The following is a 21,311-nucleotide window of genomic DNA, read 5'->3' on the forward strand; positions in this document are numbered from 1 at the left end:
CTCTCCACTGACAATCCTCTTTGTACCATTTTCTACATCTCAAAAGATGTTAGCTCTGCCTTTCTAGTTGCCCAGCCAAAACTACATTTTCTGTCTTCCTCTGACACTCTACATTCATCAGTAAATCCTATTGGTTTTACCTCCAATATGTGCTTAGTTGCTCAGTGTCCGACTCTTTGCAACCCCATGGACTGTAGCCTGCCAGGCTCCTCTGTCCATGGGGATTCTCCAGGCAAGAATACTGGGGTGGGTTGCCATGCCCTCCTCCAGGGGATCTTCCCAACCCAGGGATCGAACCCAGGTCTCCTGCATTGCAGGCAGATTCTTTACCAGCTGAGCTACCAGGGAATCCTAAATGTATTTTTGTTCTTTGTTTTCAAAGAGCACTTCAATCTACAGAATTCTTAAGGAAAAACAAAGCATCACATACACACAAAACAGATATACTCACTGTCTGTGTCCTCACGCACAACTGGCTGTATCATTGCAATTAGTTAAAACTGCTAAATTAAACATTTTAATGAAACTGATTTAGTAATTTTGCCTCCGATATTCTATTTATCAAAAATCTGAGCTCTTTTCACCACTTCCATTGCTCTTTACCTGGTCTAGGCTTCTACTGTAATTTAATCCCTCACCTGAATTATTTCAAAAACTCCTAGTTGGACTCTTTTCTTCCTCCCGCACTACACTCTGTTCTCCACTTAGAGGTGAGAATAATCTATTTAAATTGCAGGTAAAATCAAGTTACTCTTTCGCTCAAAACTTTTAAAGGCTCCTCATCTCATTCACAGTAAAATCCAAAGACAATATGACCTGCCCTATATAACCTTTTTGGGCTATAACCTTTTTGCCTCTTAGTATGTTCATTGGGTTCGCAAGGCAAAAATACTGAAGTGCCATTCCCTTCTCCAGTTGGCCACGTTTGGTATCTCAGAGTTGGACATGACTGAGCAACTGAACGACAGCAACAACATAACCTTTCCCTCAGCTACCTCTCTCATCTCATACTTTTATTTCTTGTTCCCTGAGTTCTTGCCTCTTTGTACATACTCTGTTCCAGACATACCCCTAGAAGAGATTTCCTAGAACAAATACCTTTCTCACTTTTCAAGGTTATTTGTTCATGTGTTATCATTTAGGAAATATCTTTCCTGAGTATTCTTCCCCTCCTCCCTGGTCTTCCTGTATCCTTTATTCTGTGTTATTTATCTCTGTAGCACTTTTTACCACCTGACACAATATATATTCATTTGTTTATTTTCTCCATTAGAATATTAGCCTATATTCCAGATTTCAGGAATGGCATGCTAGATGATTCCAACCAAGCCTCCCACTTGAAGACAATTTTAAAAACTGAAACACACACACATTCTCATAAGCATCAGAGACCTAACGAGATATTTAGAGAGAACAAGGAAATAATCAGAGCCCTTTTGGACAGGATGATTTACTAATGATGAAAAGAAAAGTGAAAGGCAGAGCTTGACTGAGACGTTAGGAAATGACCCACTCTGTGCTCCAGAGCCCACGGGCTGAAATTTGGCTCTGAGGCCACTTGCTGGAAGCATTTGAGACACAGAGCTAAGCATTTGAGAATTCAGATACATGAAGATTTGGGGACTGTATCCATCTCCTTCAAAAACAGTGAGGCCTTAATATAATATCCCTTTTTCTGACTTGAAACACTCAAAGGCTACATCCTGGAGGCACGGGATCTGGATTTTAGTCTAGCCTGCACAAAACCCTCATATCTTGGTCCTAGACTGCTCATCTACTTGGGTGTTTTGTAGGGGAAAAAAGGAAAATATTTTGTGGAGGAAAATAACATCATTCTAGGTCTCAAATTATTACCAAATGTTATTTTAATTTGTCCAGCAAACTATTAAAGGCTATAAAGCAAATGAAAGTTCAAGACAAATGGCAACTAATATAGTTCTAAACCAACTAGCCACTCAGCATATGAAAAGATGCTCAGCATCGTTAGTCACGAGAGAGATGCAAATTAAAACCACAACAACATACCAATACCCACCAAATAAGACAAAAAGAAGTCACTGATAACACTGAATGCTGGCGAGGATACAGAGCAACTGGAACTCCCATGCATCCCTGGCAGGAACATGAAATGGCACCACCACTTTGGAAGACAATTTGGCGGTTATTTAAAAATTCAGTGTACACTTCCCCTATGACCCAGCCATCCCACTTGCAGGTATTTACCCAAGAGAAAATAAGATATGTAAATGCTTATCCAGTGGTAAATGGATAAGTAAACAACTATAAACATAAAAACCATACACCAATAAAGATTAATTAAAAAAAACAAAAAACAGGGCTTCCAGGGTGACTGCAGCTGATTCCAGGTTAAGAATCCATATACCAGTGCAGGAGACATGGGTTCAGTCCCTGGTTCCGGAAGATCCCATTTGGCTAAGCCTATGCACCACAACTGCTGAGCCTGTGCTCTAGAGCCCGGGAGCCACAACTACTGAAGGCCTTGCACCCGAAAGCCCATGATCTGAAACAGGAGAGGCAGCCACATGAGAAGCCCGAGCACCGCAATTAGAGAGAAGCCCCCGCTCGCTGCACCTAGAGAAAAGCCCACACAGCCAAAAATAAACTGAAAAAAAAAAAAAAAAAAAAACCATACAATGGAATGTTACTCAGTAATATTTACTGAATATATTATTTAATACTTTTAAATTATTAAATAAGCATAATATTTAACCTGTGATATTATATATTATTTTTAAAATATTTTAATAATACTATATATTTTTTCAAAAATATTTAGTAATATCTATTATTTAAAAATAATATTATATATTATTTTTAAAATATTTCTTGGTAGAAAGCCACATTGACCCTTTCAACACTGGTCTGATGTTTTGGTCGCCTCTGTGGGCGGGTGACAGAACATATGGATGCTCTTGAGAGCAGGAGGATGGTGAACCTTTAATTCAGGGAGGGCAGCAGCCCTTTCACTTCCCGTTTTTCCTTCCACTTGACTCTCTTCCTTCTCCTCTGACGCGGTGCTCCTTCAGTCCTTCCCACTGTCACCTGGGGTTGGGCTCATGGTCCCCTCTGACACCACCAAACAGCCAAGGATGTTTTCACAGCAAGGCCATTTTCTGTGGGCTCAGCTGCCTCAACAATTTGGCCAATATTTCACATCCCCTGGAGCAGGAAGGAGAAAGAAACTTGTAACTTGAGGGCAAGACCTTGGTTTGTGCATTTGTAGTGACCCATCATGGCCAAGCACAGAGTCTTAGACATGCTGAATGCTCAATATATGTTTGCTTTGTGTCCAGATTTGGTTTCTTTAAAGATACTGACTGGTTCCTAGCATCCTCAAGTGTAGTGAATGCAAGTTGAAATTACTCTGGCAGGGGTGTGTGTTTAGTTGCTCAGTCATGTCTGATTCTCTGTGACCCATGGGCTGTAGCCCACCAGGCTCCTCTGTCCATGAGGATTCTCTAAGCAAGAATACTGGAGTAGGTGGCCATCACCTTCTCCAGGGGATCTTCCCAATCCAGGGACTGAACCCATGTCTCTTGCATCTCCTGCACTGTAGGCGCATTCTTTACCACTGAGCTACCTGGAAATGATGTCCTCAGTTTAAGAATATCAACTATGTAATATATATTCATTTATTTATGAATTCAACAAATATTTACTGAACACCTACTATGTCCTAGATTCTATGCCGAATTATTTAGGTTAAAGGGATACATATCCAAGAACAAAAATCAATCATTAATTGAAAGTATCAACAATATAGATTGACCTTTGCATATTTTGTTTCCTAGTGAATTTAATTTTTCTTCTCATTTTCTTGTTCCTGTAAGGGAAGAAGATGTTTTTAGGCACAGATACCCTGGAACAGTGATTGGTGGCTCACTTTCCTGTCCTAGGAAGCTTAAAGGAATTGGTTCATTTTTGTGAGTAACAGTAACTCTCCATGGTGGGGCATCTAAATACGGGCAGGTTGTTAAGGGTGCGAGTGAAGCACCAGGAGGGCCTGGGGAGCCTGTGTACTGATAGCTTCAAATCGTTTATCTACGCTCCCCTCCGTGCCTGTGACCATCAGCTTCTTTAGCGTCTGCTTTGCCCTGAGGGGAGAAAGTTTCCCACACTTAATTTCTTTTTCTCAGTAGGAAAGATTCTATTGTTTGACTCTCCTGTTTTTTGCTATCTCAAGTTTTCACTGAAACAGTAACTGAATTCAGGAGATTAAAGATACACAGGTGACTTGTCTATTATTAACTGTAAATTGTCTGCACCCTCCTACTCTCTCTCTCCCCGGAACACAAGTACTTCTTTCTTCTTGTGTTTTGATGATTATCATGTGGTTTTGTTTAGTCTAGGGTACTGACATTGATTTTTTAAAAATCAAATTATTGTTGGGATTCCACAGAAATGACACATCTAATAATGTTTAGAGACTTGCACATGGACAATAGAATCACGAACCATTTCTATTGATGCTAAGTGGTGATTGAATCACTTCAGAATGTTTTGGACTTGATAAATTTTGCTGTAACTTGAAAAAAAAAAAAAGAGTAGACAATGTCATAGGACAGAAAGCAAACATTTGTACATTTCTGTTATAAATCTCCCCCAGATTTTCTAGTTTCCACAAGCGCATGTTCATTAATACATCGCAACTATGATCCTGGTGGTTGTGGAGGGCACAGTAGGAAAAAAGGGGGATGGAGCAAATGCTCCAGATAGAGCCCAAGAGATGTCCATTGCTGGGATTCAGGTACATCTGATACGTCCATCTGGAGGATTGTTAACATGGTGCACTAGGGACCTCCTGAAGGAAAAAGTCCTAAAAGAAAGGGCAAAACCAGCAACAGGCTTGGCCAGTAAAAAGGCCACAGGGGTCAGAGATGAGGTGAGTCTTCTGAGGATCTCCTGTTAGTGAAGCCTTTGGTCACTGGGATCCAGCCTTCTACTGGCCATCTGCTGCTGCTCAAGCATTCCCAGGAGGAATCAGATCTCCAACCCCCTCAGTGTGATTATGTTAACAAACCAGACTTGGTTCCCTTCACCCACTGGCAGTAAAGCCAGCCTATGGACCCTGGGTTACGATGAAGAAAAATGTAGCACTTATTGCAGGAGACCAAGCAGAGAGTTCAGGCAGCTAATGTTTAAAAGGCCTGAACTTCTTGCTTGGCACTCTACAGTAAACACTACACTTTTCTTCACCACAACCTGGTGTGAATAGTTTGGCTTTACTGAAAGTGGGTAAAGGGATCCAACTTTGGTTGAGGAGCAAAGAGCCAAATCTTACTCCTGTTCGTGTCGCTGGTTAAACGTCACTTATCTGGGGTTGCCTTCCTTGTCCCCCTCAAGTGGCTCACCAGTCATATTATCTGCCCTCACAGTACTCTGCATTTCTCTTTCTTAACACTGCACAGATGATCACCAAGGCCTTTGCAAGGACCAAGCCTGAGTCCTCCTTATTTTATTGGGTCCTGGTAAGCCAGAGGTTCTTCCATCATCCATCTTCACTACTGAGCCACCAGGGAAGCCCTCCATTTATCTAGATTTGGAATAGTAAAGAAATGTGACCCTATTACTGGTTACATTTTTGGGTTTGAAACTAACGTATCAGAAGTTCAATCAATAAGGAGCCACGTGCAGGGTCAATTACTTTTTTATATGATCCAGAAAAGAATGCAAGCCCTCAGATAACCAACACATGCATCTGACCCTGCAGAAATCTCAGTGCTAATAAAAATGTTAGTGTGTGGGAGAGAAAGAGGCTGCATACAACTAGATAAATGATGTTCAACATGGTTTTAGAAAAGGCAGAGGAACCAGAGATCAAATTGCCAACATCCGCTGGTTCATCGAAAAAGCAAGAGATTTCCAGAAAAACATCTATTTCTGCTTTATTGACTATGACAAAGCCTTTGACTGTGTGGATCACAATAAACTGTGGGAAATTCTGAAAGAGATGGGAATACCAGATCACCTGACCTGCCTCTTGAGAAACCTATATGCAGGTCAGGAAGCAACAGTTAGAACCGGACATGGAACAATAGACTGGTTCCAAATAGGAAAAGGAGTACGTCAAGGCTGTATATTGTCACCCTGTTTATTTAACTTATATGCAGAGTACATCATGAGAAACACAGGGCTGGAAGAAGCACAAGCTGGAATCAAGATTGCCTGGAGAAATATCAATAACCTCAGTTATGCAGATGTTACTACCCTTATGGCAGAAAGTGAAGAGGCACTAAAAAGCCTCTTGATGAAAATGAAAGAGGAGAGTGAAAAAGTTGGCTTAAAGCTCAAAACGAAGATCATGGCATCTGGTCCCATCACTTCATGGGAAATAGATAGGGAAACAGTGGAAACGGTGTCAAACTTTATTTTTTGGGGCTCCAAAATCACTGTAGATGGTGATTGCAGCCATGAAATTAAAAGACGCTTACTCCTTGGAAGGAAAGTTATGACCAATCTAGATAGCATATTAAAAAACAGAGACATTACTTTGCCAACAAAAGTCCGTCTAGTCAAGGCTATGATTTTTCCAGTGGTCATGTATGGATGTGAGAGTTGGACTGTGAAGAAAGCTGAGCACTGAAGAATTGATGCTTTTGAACTGTGGTGTTGGAGAAGACTCTTGAGAGTCCCTTGGACTGCAAGGAGATCCAACCAGTCCATTCGAAAGGAGACCAGTCCTGGGTGTTCATTGGAAGGACTGATGCTGAGGCTGAAACTCCAATACTTTGGCCACCTCATGTGAATAATTGACTCATTGGAAAAGACCCTGATGCTGGGAGGGATTGGGGTCAGGAGAAGGGGATTACAGAGGATGAGATGGGTGGATGGCATCACTGACTCGATGCATGTGAGTTTGGGTGGACTCCGGGAGTTGGTGATGGACAGAGAGGCCTGGCATGCTGTGATTCATGGGGTCACAGAGTCGGACATGACTGAGCAACTGAACTGAACTGAACTGAAGCACTTTGTTATTGAAAAAAATGATTAAAATTACATTTGGAAATGCATAGGATTTTCTTTTATTAAGTGAAAAAAGAAATTTTGCCATTCTGCCCCTAAGACTTCTTCCGGTCAGGGAGGGGGCACTGATTTACCTGCTTCCTCAGACTTGGAGGTTGCTTGTCTTGTATGCCTCATGTATGATCATTTGAACTATTTTGGGAGTTTGAGCTTTCTCTGAATTTTTGTCTCTATTATTCTTTCTCTAATACTTTAAATTGGTTTGCATTCAGTGATCGGTTCCATATATGCAAATTGTTCTGCGATTCCAGAAGAAAATTTTAGATTCTAAGTGACTGGGAAAAAAAAATAGGCATTAATTCTAAAAACTCTTTAACAGCCTACAGTCAATTGCTATTAATTGTTCGTTCTTATTATCTTTAGAAAAAGAATGCCACTTTAAAACAAAGCAGCATGCCTCACTAATCATATCCCTGGGTTTCATCTTTCTGCAAACTGCATGTCCCCTAGCCCAGGCAAGCTTCTTCTGAGTTTTTAATCTTAATGTAATTCACCTTTTTGTCTTATTTTTGCTGTTATTAACAATACATTTTTAATGTATACACAAAGTGAGGAATACTACGTATAAAGTTAGATAGAAGTTCTTGCTTATCAGTCTAAAATAGAAATTGCTTTCATTCTACGTATATTCTTCTTCTTCTAAGTCGATTCAGTCGTGTCCGACTCTGTGCGACCCCAGAGACGCCAGCCCACCAGGCTCCGCCATCCCTGGGATTCTCCAGGCAAGAACACTGGAGTGGGTTGCCATTTCCTTCTCCAATGCATGAGAGTGAAAAGTGAAAGTGAAGTCGCTCAGTCGTGTCCGACTCTAGCAATCCCATGGACTGCAGCCTACCAGGCTCCTCCGTCCATGGGATTTTTCAGGCAAAAGTACTGGAGTGGGGTGCCATTGCTTTCTCCGACGTATATTGTTAGCCATCCCAAAATATTTATATGTGGGATACATGCAAATAATCGTTAATAATGCATATACATGCTTTAGAAGATGACGTAACTGAATCTGGAAGTGCTCCAATTTACAGATTAGGAACTAACATACTTTTTAACTGAATTATATAATTTTAAAAATCAATATTCCCCACGCATAGAAATAAAACATGATTTACAAATGTATAGTCAATTTACATGTGCATATTTGTAAATCACGAGCTATTTAGAAAGAATAGATTCTATTTATGGATTATTAACACCACTTTCGGAGAAGGCAATGACACCCCACTCCAGTACTCCTGCCTGGAAAATCCCATGGATGGAGGACCCTGGTAGGCTGCAGTCCATGGGGTCACTGAGGGTCGGACACGACTTGAGCGACTTCACTTTCACTTTTCACTTTCATGCATTGGAGAAGGAAATGGCAACCCACTTCAGTGTTCTTGCCTGGAGAATCCCAGGGATGGGGGAGCCTGGTAGGCTGCAGTCCATGGGGTCACTGAGGGTCGGACACGACTTGAGCGACTTCACTTTCACTTTTCACTTTCATGCATTGGAGAAGGAAATGGCAACCCACTCCAGTGTTCTTGCCTGGAGAATCCCAGGGATGGGGGAGCCTGGTGGGCTGCCGTCTATGGGGTCGCACAGACTGAAGTGACTTAGCAGCAGCAGCAGCAGCAACACCACTTTAATGGATGATATTTATATTTTTAAATGGAATTTGGCAATTAAGAAAAATTGTGAGAAACAAGATTGTGGAAATAACAGAAGATTCCCAGAAAGAATTCCCCATGAATTCCTATTTGCACGGTATATGTGTACTAATTACCTTAAAATAACTAAACTAAATAACTACTTTGTTGAAAGAGCTATTTCCAAGACTAACTATTGCCTAGAGATGATTAAGTGATCCATAGTCATTTGATTAACACATATTATTATTTTCCTAAAGGAAACCAAAAAAAGAAGTGATTCTCAGTATGTTGTTAAATACAGTAGAACAAGAAGCAAAGAAACTAGGAAAAGGCGGAAATATTATTTCTACAAATACAGTAAATGAGAAAAAAAGCTGAGGAAGAAATGTTCATATATTGAGATATGGGGACATCATTTTGGCTTATACATGATTTGGCTTAAACTTTATGCTAACTAGAACAGCCCATTTTGTGGCCTAGTAAACATGCATTGTACATCTGCCTGCCAGCTAAGGATCCATGTGCTGCTTCCACTGGCCTTTAAAAATTGTACAATTTAATAATTTTAAGTAAATTTACTGAGTTGTGTAACTGTTAACCGCAATCAAAATTTTAGAATCACACACATGTACAGAAGCCCTCATGCCTCTTTGCAGTCAAAACTCTCCAATCTCACCGCACTACCTCCACTCCCCTTCCTACCCCCAGCCCTGCTGCTGCTGCTAAGTCGCTTCAGTCGTGTCTGACTCTGTGCGACCCCATGGACTGCAGCCTTCCAGGCTTCTCCGTCCATGGGATTCTCCAGCAAGAACACTGGAGTGGGTTGCCATTTCCTTCTCCAATGCATGAAAGTGGAAAGTGAAAGTGAAGTCGCTCAGTCGTGTCTGACTCTTAGCGACCCCATGGACTGCAGCCTACCAGGCTCCTCCATCCATGGGATTTTCCAGGCAAGAGTACTGGAGTGGGGTGCCATTGCCTTCTCCCACCCCCAGCCCTAGGCAACCACTAATCTACTTCCTGTCCTTCCAGATGTTCCTATTCTGGGTATTTCATGTAAACAGAATCATACAATATGTGGTGTTTCATATAACCTCTTTCATTTAACACCACATTTTTGAGATTGATCCGTATAGGAGCATATATCAGTACTGGATTGCTATTTATTGCTGGAATAGTACTCCACTGCATGGATAAACCACATTCTGTTTGTCCATTTGCAAGTTCATGGACATTTGGGTTTTTCCACCTGGGGATATTCCTGCCTATGTTAATGCTCCTATGAACATTCACATACAAATCTTTGTGTGGACGTAGCTTTTCATTTCTCTTGCGCAGTTGACTAGGAGTGGAATTCTTGGCTCATCCAGTAACTCTATGTTTAACATTTTAAGAAACTGCCAAATGTTTTACAGAATGGCTACACCATTTTACACTCCTACCAGCAAAGGACAAGAGTTACAGTTTCTTTATACTCTCACCAGTGCTTATTATTTATCTTTTTATTCATTGGCTTTGTTAGATATTTTAAATACATTGGGGAAACCCCATACCACCTTCCTAGATCCTTAGGTGGGTGCTGCTGTCCTGAACTACATTTTTAGAAATAGGTTAATTACCTATTATATACTTATATATACACATATACTTATATGCAGAGTACATCATGTGAGATGCAGGGCTGGATGAAGCTGGAATCAAGATTTCCAGGATAAATATTAATAACCTCAGATATGCAGATGACACCACACTTATGGCAGAAAGTGAGGAACTAAAGAGCCTCTTGATGAAAATGAGAGAGTGAAAAAGCTAGCTTAAAACTCAATATTCAGAAAACTAAGAGAATGGCATCTGGTCCCATCACTTCATGGCAAATAGATGGGGAAACAATGGAAACAGTGACAGACTTTATTTTTTGGGGCTCCAAAATCACTGCAGATGGTGATTGTAGCCATGAAATTAAAAAATGCTTACTCCTTTGAAGAAAAGCTATGACCAAGCTAGACAGCATATTAAATAACAGAGACATTACTTTGCAAACAAAGGTCCATCTAGTCAAAGCTATGGTTTTTCCAGTAGTCATGTATGGATGTGAGAGTTGGACTGTAAAGAAAGCTGAGCTCCAAAAAATTGAAGCTTTTGAACTGTGGTGTTGGAGAAGACTCTTGAGAGTCCTTTGGACAGCAAGGAGATCCAACCAGTTCATCCTAAAGGAAATCAGTTCTAAATATTCATTGGAAGGACTGATGCTGAAGCTGAAACTCCAATACTTTGGCCACTTGATGAGAAGAACTGACTAATTTGAAACTACCCTGATGCTGGGAAAGATTGAAGTCAGGAAGAGAAGGGGATGACAGAGTATGAGATGGTTGGATGACATCACTGACTCAATGGGCATGAGTTTGAGCAAGCTTTGGGAGTTTATGATGGACAGGGGAGCCTGGCATGTTGCAGTCCATGGGGTTGCAAAAAGTCGGACATGACTGTGTGACTGAACTGAATTGAACTGAACCCTTCGTGGGAGCTTAGGACCTGTGTGTATCTGACAGCTGTTGTATTTAACTCTAGAAATTTTAGTACTTTTGTAAATAATAGTGTTCTACTTAAAGTTTATTGTGTGTGTGTATCAGAGACTGTTAATTATACCCCAACACCCATTCTTCCCTTTTTACATAGAAATATAATTATTGGATAGACAGAACCAAAAAGTACATTTCCCTTCCTCCTTTGCAGCTCTGGATGTAGAAACATAACTAAGTCTAGGTGAACGGGATGTGAGCGAAAATATCGTGTATTCTGAGACCAAAGAAGTGAGCCTTTCACCCTTTTCCACATCTTCACTGGAAAGTAGGAATGATGGCAAAGGCTGGAGGTGCCGTCTTGGACACCATGTGCTGAAGCAGGCAGAGTATCAGAACAGAAGCCAGGTCTCTGACCATCACAGGGCCACCATAGCAGTCCCAGATTACGTAGTCAAACTTTAACAAGAGAGCTAAATGCCTTCTTTAATCCGGGGTTATTTTGAGGCTCTCTGTTATAACAGCTAAAATGTGAAGTCACTGACATGAGCATCTTCGCTGATGAAGATGATCACACAAAGAAAGGCAAGGTAATGTAGGGAAAAGAGCAGTGGACTCAAAGTGAGACTAGGGATGACCCTGGTGGTTCATTGATTATGAATCCACCTTCCAACGCAGGAGACGCGGGTTCCATCTCTGGTCAGAGAACCAAGATGCCATGTGCTGCAGGGCAACTAAGTTCTCCTGCCACAACTACTGAGCCTGCACACCTGAAAAAGAGAGCCTGTGTGCTACAACTAAAACCTGACATAGCTGGATAAATAAATTGATAATTTTTAAAAATGATGTTGCTAGAGGTTTAGCCTTGACTTTACTTCTAGTCAGCTTTGTGACCCCAAGAAGGTCTCTATATTTTTGTGTGTGTCCTCGTCCATAAAATCAGGTGATTTTTATACAGTTAAAAAGAAATTATTAAAACTTGCAAGTGAAAAGTGTCCGGTTACAAGAGTATTTCACTCTATTCATTTCCATTGGTAAAGCAACTCAATAATACTTTAAGATGTATAAAACTGAATCTTTGGTGCTAGCTTTCTCTGATAAAATAAGATGCTAGTCATCTTTAGTGGCTATGTCGTTTGCACAGGGCTAAGAATTCCATATAGAAACTCTGCAAACCTGCATGCTTAGTGTGTCCAACTCTTAGTGATCCCAAGGATTGTAGCCTGCCAGTCTCCTCTGTCCATGGGATTTTCCAGGCAAGAATACTGGAGAGGGTTGTCATTTCCTTCTCCAGGGTGTCTTCCCAACCTAGAGATTGAACCCGCGTCTCCTGCTTTGACAGGCGGATTCTTTACCTCTGAATTCCCTGTAGATGAGCTTTTTAAAAATCTTTCCATTATTATTCCCATTTCACATATAAAGAGCCCCATGAGGGTAAGTACCTAGCTCTGTCATGCAGGTAGTGAAGTGCTGGAGACAGGAGTTAGGCTCCTGGGATCAGAGTGCAGGAGCTCAGCCACTGCCACCCTGCCCCGTCACTATACCTAACTAGTACTTGTGAAGCATTTCAGGAAATCAGTGGTATTCACTGAAGAGCTTGGCCTCTTCAGTCATTGTGACTGGGAGGCATTTGAATACTTTAAAATGAATAAACCGCTCTTAAAAATGTGCCTACTGGGTTAAGGTGACATGTGGAGGAGTCACTGTGAATCATTTGAGGAACACATTGAGAACTTGAGCTAATGGTGAAGCACATTTGCCAAACGCTGAAAAGAGGATAAGCAGCTCTCAAGAGCCGATGACCGGCAGCACTGGGCGGCACGGGCCTTGGGCTCCAAGGACACAGCCTCCTGGGTCTGGCTGGCAGCTGTAATTCAAGGAGGGCCTGGCTCCAGGATGGGCTGTTTCTTGCCCGATGCACTTCGCAGAGGTACATCAGAGAAGCTAAGCCTGATGGACTCTGAACACTGGTTGCGGTTTTTTTTTTTTTTTTTCCTGGCAACAAAATTAAAACCGCACCTAGGGATTTATCCACCCTTTTGCTGATCTCAATGTGAACCATGCAGTGAAATCCCCGTACACAGCACTGACTACCTCCCAGGGAGCTGCTTAAAATGCGGCTGAGCACAATGGAAGGAAGCATCAAGTCTTGTTGGAGTCAGCACACAGAATTAATCTCTGAAAGTAACGAAAGAATTCATTACACTCTGTAAGATAAATAAATGCAGAGTATGGTAAAGTCAGAGGTGTTCAGCGCAGCTGCTTTTAGAAGGAGACATCTTGGGGAAGGATATTCTTGGGTCATATTTTTAATGCCACTCTGGTACCTTCTATGATTGCAAAAATGCTTGGGGTTTCTTTTTCTTTACATGTATTTAATATGTGAGGTTTTTTAACTTGCCCCTATTCACCTTCCATTCTTTTTAACATTGGGAAAGGAAAAGCAAAGTATCTTGGCTGTTTTTTTTTTTTTTTTTAAGCTCTTAGAAGTATAAGTATATTTTTTAGTGAAAGTTGCTATTGTGTCCGACTCTTTGCGACCCCATGGACTCTGGCCTGTCAGGCTCCTCTGCTATCTGTGGAATTCTCCAGGTAAGAATGCTGGAGAGGGTTGCTATTCCCTTTTCCAGAGGATCTTCCCAACCCAGGGATAGAAGCCGGGTCTCCTGCATTGCAGGCAATTCTTTACCATCTGAGCCACCAGGGAAGCCCAAGTATATTTTTAAAGTAAATATGAAATTAGGAACTATCTCACTGTTTAAAGCCATTACAAAATAAGGCTCTCTGCTTTTCACCCCATCCTTAGTTTTATTTTTACCTTGACTCTGAATTTCATGCTTTGGCTTTTTTTCTGAATTTGATTCAAACCATCTGCTTGGAATCACCAAGAATGCTTATTGCAAAGTTGTTCTGAGACTTTGGAGTAAAGGAAATCAGATCAGAGAATGTTTGTCCCCCAGCACCTAAGGAAATGAACAAAATTATTGCTTTTCAGGAGGCCAAAAATTCATCAGCAGCAATCAAAATAGAAAAATGATAAAACATCATGTAATAAAGTTTGAAAAGTAGCTCTTAACCTTGCTTACCACGACACCCACTCCCCAGAAAGAGAAGTGAGAACAGGTGAGTCAAAAAAAAATTCTGATACTCTGAATTCACCTTGATTTGAAGAGAAGTGGCCAAAAAAGGTGAGTGTGGAAGCTCTGAGCACAGGAGCTGCTCTCCGCACCACTGTGGATCCCAGCTGAGGCTAGAGGGGCTGACAGGCCTGGCTGTTCTCCAAGGTCATCGCTGAGTTGGAGGAGCCAACCAGAGCCCAGGGGTTAGGAGACCCCTGGCCCTCACTGGGAAGACTGCCCGGGGAAAAAACATTCACTGCAACTCAGAGAATGTGGTTTAGGATCCCAGCAAGAGCTGCAGGCAGATCCAGGGGAGTTCTTCCTCTCTCAAGACTCGAGCCGCTGAAAAGTAAATAGAAAATGACATCCAGCCCCCAAGTTGCCGTCCACTGGTCTGATAGTTTCCAGGGAAGGTACAAAGGAGGTCAAGGAGAACTACAGTAGGTCAGAGGAACTGAGGAGAAGCAGAACTGCCCAATTATAGCTTGAGCAAATAAAAATAAATGGCATGTAAAGAAAAAAAAAAGTCATGTCAACTGTGTTAATCCGCTAGAAAGAGGGGGAGAGAGAGAGAAAACCAAACATGAAGGAGACAGCCTGGAAGAAAACAAAACCCAAAGAACAGAAGAAAACTCACCAGATTGTCTTGTGCTAAAGAAAAACTTTAAAATAATGCTATCAATAAATAAGAACTCAAAGATGAAGTGCTGAAACAACATGAAGAAATGAAAGAGACTTGCAAGGCTAAGGAAACCCATCAGAACCAAAATAATACTATCTAACAAATAAATTAGAAATCAAAGAAGAGTTACTGGTGCTGAAGAACACCTTAAAACCATCACTATGAACACAGAAGACTACCAAGAAGCTAAAACAATTAGGGACAAAATAAGGTGTTCAGTTCTAGATGATACAAAACAAAGATAATTATTGTCCCTGAAATAGCATACTCAACAATAGGAGATAAAAATTATTCAGAAATACAATGAAGGAAAATTTCCCTGAAATGAAAGAATGAAATCTGCTATCATAATGGTACACCATATACCCAGAGACTATTTGATGTATAACAATAGACATTGATTAAGATATTTAACTTCAGGGATAAGAGAGGTTTCCTGAGGCATCCAAGCAGAAAAGGCTAGTTGCCCACAAAGATCAAACTGGCTCCCTACTTTTCCACAGAAGATGGGTAAGCAGTATCTACAATTTCTGCAGGAAACAGTGTAAGAGCCAGTGATGTTATACTAAGCCAAAAGGCAGGCATTTCTAAATATAAAATAAAATAACTAAAGGAAGGGGCGGGGGAAGAAAAAGGAAAGAATGAGGAAAATAGAGCCCATTTTAAATACACGCACACACACACACACACACACACACACACACACATTTCTTTGACAATAAAATCAAGCCAGTCAAGAGGTAAGGTCAAATCATCTAATTTTTCTTTCAACTTTTTTCTGAAGTTGTCACGGATTAAGTTTTCAAAGGGAACCTCACCTATTTCAGGGCATCAAGGAGGAGGAGGATCGGAATGTTGGGGATAGGGGAGTGGGAAGTGGGTGAAAAGGAACGAAAGCATAAAAAGTCAGTCTTTATTAAGGTCTTGCATCAGTCTAACCCTGCCTGTGCTTCAAAGCCTCATAGGGTAACATGAAAATAATTAGCTCTGCTTTGCAAGGTTAATGAGAGGAGTAAGAGAAAAAAGGTATATAAAGACCAACAGGACCTCTCTGTTCTAAGTGCTCAGTACTTGAAGTCTCTTTCCCACCCTGATCTGTTTCTAGAGCACTAAAAGCTGGTGTGTGTTTGTTCATTCAGGCTCACTTTCCATTATGCCACTGTAGTTTTTCAGGTTGAGTAATTTATGGCTTAATGTAAATATTTGGTAGCAAACTCTTCACAAATCAGCCTGGAGAAAATCATGGGCTTTGGCATTAGAGCTAGATTTCAGTCCTGGTTTGCCTCTCTCATATATATAATGAGAAAATCTCGAGGATAAGAGAGAAAAGAACAGAAGCAATACTTGAAACCATAATGACTAAGAATTTCCCCCAAATTAACATCCAACAGAAAACCACAGATCCAGGAAACTCAGAATGTATTAAACAGGATGAATGCCCGCCCCCCCACCCTGCTGCCCCACTCCACAAGCAACACCTAAACATATCTTTTTCAAACTGCAGCAAATCAATCTACAGGGGAAAAAAAAAAAAAACAACTTTCCCATAGAGGAACATCTGACTTCTCAGAAACCAGGCAATCAAGAATAGAGTGAAATATTTAGTGTTTTGAGAGAAAGAGAAAAAACAAGAAACAAACACCAACCTAGAAATCTGTATCCTGTGAAATTACCCTTGAAAAATGGAGAAGTATTTTCTTAGATGAATAAAAATTGAGATAATTTGCTGCCAGTAGACCTGCCTTGCAAGAAATGTTACAAGAAGTTCTTCAGAGAGAAGCAAAATGAAACAGGTCAGAAACTGGTGTCTACAAAAAGAAGGAAAGAGCATTAGAGAAAGAATAAGTGAAGGTAAAATAAAAGCTTCCATTTTTTTAATCCTTAATTTATCTAGTAGATAACAGTTTGGGAAAATAATAGCAATGTATTCAGTGATTAAAGTTTATATATAAGTGAAATGAATAACAGCAATGATATAAGGGGTGGGAGGGAAGAATTGAGAATATTGTGTTACTGTAGGTATTTGTACTACCCACGAAGAGATATGGTGTTACTTGAAAGTAGACTTGGATTAGTTGTCAATGTATATTGCAAATTCTAGGGCTCAAGTGGTAAAGAATCTGCCTGACAATGCAAGAGCCACAGGAGAAGTGGGTTCAATACCTGGGTCAGGAAGATCCCCTGGAGTAGGAAATGGCAATCCACTCCAGTGCTCTTGCCTGGAAAATCCCATAGACAGAGAATCCTGGTGGGCTACAGTCCATAAGGTCACAAAGCGTTGGACACGAGTTGAATACTGAGCATGAACAAAAGTATTCCATTGTATATATGTGTATGTATATATACTTATATACTTATACATGCATATAAGTATATATACCACATCTTCTTCATCCATTCATCTGTTGATGGACACTTAGGTTACTTCCATCTTGGCAATTGTTGTTATAATCTTGGCAATTGTAAATAATGCTGCTGTGAACACTGGGGTTCATATGTTGTTTTGAATTATTGTTTTTGTTTTTTCCCAGATATATACCCAGGAGTGGAATTGCTGGGTTGTGTGGTAGTTCTATTTTTAGTTTTTTGAGAAAGCTCCATACTGCTTCCACAGTGGCTGCACCGAATTACATTCTCACCAACAGTGTACAAGGGTTCACTTTTCTGAACACTATCACCGGCATTTATTTTTGTTCTTTTTGATGATAGCCATTCTGACAAGCAATGGCACCCCACTCCAGTACTCTTGCCTGGAGAGTCCCATGGATGGAGCCTGGTGGGCTGCAGTCCATGGGGTTGCTAAGAGTCGGACACGACTGAGCGACTTCACTTTCACTTTTCACTTTCATGCATTGGAGAAGGAAATGGCAACCCACTCCAGTGTTCTTGCTTGGAGAATCCCAGGGATGGGGGAGCCTGGTGGGCTGCCGTATATGGGGTCCCACAGAGTTGGACACGACTGAAGTGACTTAGCAGCAGCATTCTGACAAGTGTGGAGTGACATCTCATTTTGGTTTTGATTTGCATTTCCTTGATGACTAGCTATATTGGGTGTCTTTTCATGCGCCTGTTGGACATTTGCATGTCCTCTGTGGAAAAATATCTATTCAGGTCTTCTGCTCACTTTTTAACTGTTGTTTGTGTTTGTGTGTGTGGTTTTTTTTTTGATGTTGAGTTGTATGAACTGTTTATATATTTTGGATATTAATCCCTTATCAGTTTTAATATTTGCAAGTATTTTCTCCCATTCAATAAGTTGCTTTTTATTTTGTTGATGGTTTCTTTGCTGTTCAAAAGCTTTTAAGTTCAATTAGGTCCCATTTGTTTATTTTTGCTTTTATTTCCTTTGCTTTAGGAGACAGATCCAAAAAAATATTGCTATGATTTAGGTCAAACACTGTTCTGCCCATGTTTTCCTCTAGGAGTGTTGTGGTTTCCATCCTTACATTTAGGTCTTTAATCCATTTTGAGTTTATTTATTTGCATTAGGAGATGTTCTAATTTCATTCTTTTACATGTAGCTGTTTGGTGTTCCCCATACCACTTATCAAAGAGACTGTCTTTTCTCCATTGTATATTCCTGCTTTCTTCGCCATGCATTGATTGCCTGTTTAAGTTCATGGTTCTATTGCTGGACTCTCTATTCAGTTGCATTGATCTGTGTGTGGCTGTTTTGATGACTGTTGCTGTGTAGTATAGTCTGAAGAGGGAGAATGATTCCACCAGCTCTGTTCTTCTTTCTTAAGATTGTATTGACTATTTGGGATCTTTTGTGTTTCTGTACCAATTTTAAAATTATTTGTTCTAGTAATGTGAAAAATAGGTTTTTTTAATAGGATCACATTATATTTATAGATTGCCTTGAGTAGTATGGTCATTTTAACAATATTAATTCTTTCAGTCCAAAAACACAGTATATCTTGTCTGTCTCTTCATGCCATCTTCAATTGATTTCAACAGAGCCTTATAGATTTCCTAGTATAGGTCTTTTACCTTTTTAGGTAAGTTTATTCCTAGGTATTTTATCCTTCTTGATATGATAGTAAATGGGATTATTTCCTTAATCTCTCTTTCTGATAGCTTAAGTGTATAGAAATGCAACAGATTTCTGTGTATTAATTTTATATCCTGAAACTTTATCAAATTCATTGATGAACTCTAGTAGTTTTCTGGTGACATCTTTAGTATTTTCCATGTATAGTATCACTTCATCTGCAAACAGTTTCACTTCTTTCTTTCCAATTTGAATTCTTTTTATTTCTTTGTCTTGTCTGATTGCTGTGGTTAGGATTTCCAATACTATGTTGAATAAAAGTGGTGAGGCATCCTTGTCTTGTTCCTAATCTTAGAGGGAATGCTTTCAGCTTTTCACCATTGAGTATGATGTTAGCTGTGGGCTTGTCATGAAAAGAAACCTACTTTAAATATAAATATAGATTAATAGTATATCTCTCACACAAATTTTCTTCTGCATTCCAGACTCATATGTCCAACCACCTACGTGACATTGCCTTTTTTAATATTCAAGAACCCTTTTAATCATCATAAAAACCATGACATAAGCACTATTATTACTCTCATTTTGAAAACTAGAAAAGTGAAATACATTCTGTATATTTGCATAACTGATTTATGTTTGATGGAATTGAAACCCAGAACTCTCTGTCCTCAAATTTCATGCTTTTACTCAATATATCATATTATTGCCTCTTAAAATTTACATCAGAGGAATGGAGGTAGCTTGCTTGAAATAATAATAATGATGATGATAGTTATTACTGTTAAGAAATGGAACCAGCGTATTTGAATAGGAATAAATCAGCATTCTAGAGGCTTCCCTGGTAGCTCAGCAGGTAAAGAATCTGCCTGCAATGCAGGAGACCTTGGTTCAATTCCTGGGTCGGGAAGTTCCCCTGGAGAAGGAATAGGCTACCCAGTCCAGTATTCTTGGGCTTCCCTTGTGGCTCAGACAGTAGAGAATCCACCTGCAATGTGGGAGACCTGGGTTCAGTCCCTGGGTTGGAAAGATCCCCTGGAGGAGGGCATGGTGACCCACTCCAGTATTCTTGCCTGGAGAATCCCATGGGCAGAGGAGCCCGGTGGGCTACAGTTCATAGGGTCACAAAGAGTCAGACACAGCTGAGAGACTCCACACAGTACAGCAACACTCTAGACAATTCAAAACTTAGACAATACAGTAGAATCTTAGGGTTGGATGGGATTTTGAAGGTCATTTGGTCCATCCATCTTTCTTTCTTACTTGATTCTGGGACATTTTTGAGGTCATAGTATATTTTTTTAAGAAATGTTTTTCATTTAAAGGGACTAATACTGCTTTTTCTGAGCAATGAGGAGAGAAAGTAAACCACCTTAATATTATTTCAACTTCTGATTCCAGTTCTGTCTGATGACCTGCATCCATGATTTTTTTTTACCTTGTAATTTGTGCATTATGAACCCTCTGTTGGTTTCTCCCCCTTTTTAAAATTCATTTGGATTGAGGTTCTCTCACTTAGTTGATACTGCATTTTAGGTGTCTCAAGCCATTGCATAGTAAACAGGTTGAATACTAAAATTCATCATTTGCTCTGCCAAGCAGGCCCTCTCCTGGTGTTCCCTTTTCCAATGATTTGTACCCCCATTAGTCTGGTTATGCCAGTCAGAAACTCAGGAGTCATCCTGGCTTCGCCCCTCTTTCACTTCCCACACCTTGCTACCATCACAGCCAGTCCTATATTCTACCTTCTACAGAGCTCTTGCCTATCCTTATCTCTCCACTTCTACTGGCACTGCGTGGGTCAGCCTCTGGACTGCATTGTTGGAGTAGCCAAGTAACTGGTGGCTCTGCTTTCATTTTTGTTCCTTCCATTTTGTTCTCCAGAGTGCAAAGTAACCTTTTAGACACAGGAATTCAGTGATCTCCTTCCTTGCTTAACATCCCACAGTGGCTTCTCATTGCTCGTGGAAAGGTCAAATCCTTTGAACACTGCCCCAAAGTGCTGCATGGTCCCTCACCCTTTCAGTGCTTGATACGCATCATTCTCCCTCCTACGGTGGGACCTCAGTACACACAGTTTCCTCAGTACACGCTCCAGACACTGGCAAATGAGAAATGTTCCCTGCCATGTCAATAAACAAAGTATATTTCAGCTGTCAGCCGCTACCGCTGCCCCCAGGGGTGCACCCTGTGGAGGCTGAGGATGGGAAAGAAAAGGATGCTGGTCCTAGATAGCTAAGGTGCCCATCAAAGAACTATTTCAGTGAATCCAGAATCTTGCATGTTCCCATACATAGAGAAGCACTAAATTCATTAACTTTAGATGTC

At 40.6% G+C, this 21,311-nt stretch overlaps 1 long non-coding RNA gene across 1 annotated transcript in view; it reads right to left on the bottom strand.

The window, feature by feature from the left end:
• Positions 1-2,792: 2,792 nt before the first annotated feature.
• Positions 2,793-21,311, bottom strand: part of LOC113896931 — a 37,576-nt gene continuing 19,057 nt past the window's right edge. Inside the window, exon 4 of the long non-coding RNA XR_003512185.1 lies at positions 2,793-3,180. This is a non-coding gene — a long non-coding RNA (uncharacterized LOC113896931). The remainder of the gene's footprint in view (positions 3,181-21,311) is intronic.

The sequence above is a fragment of the Bos indicus x Bos taurus genome, chromosome 8, assembly GCF_003369695.1.
Source record: "Bos indicus x Bos taurus breed Angus x Brahman F1 hybrid chromosome 8, Bos_hybrid_MaternalHap_v2.0, whole genome shotgun sequence".
NCBI lineage: Eukaryota > Metazoa > Chordata > Mammalia > Artiodactyla > Bovidae > Bos > Bos indicus x Bos taurus.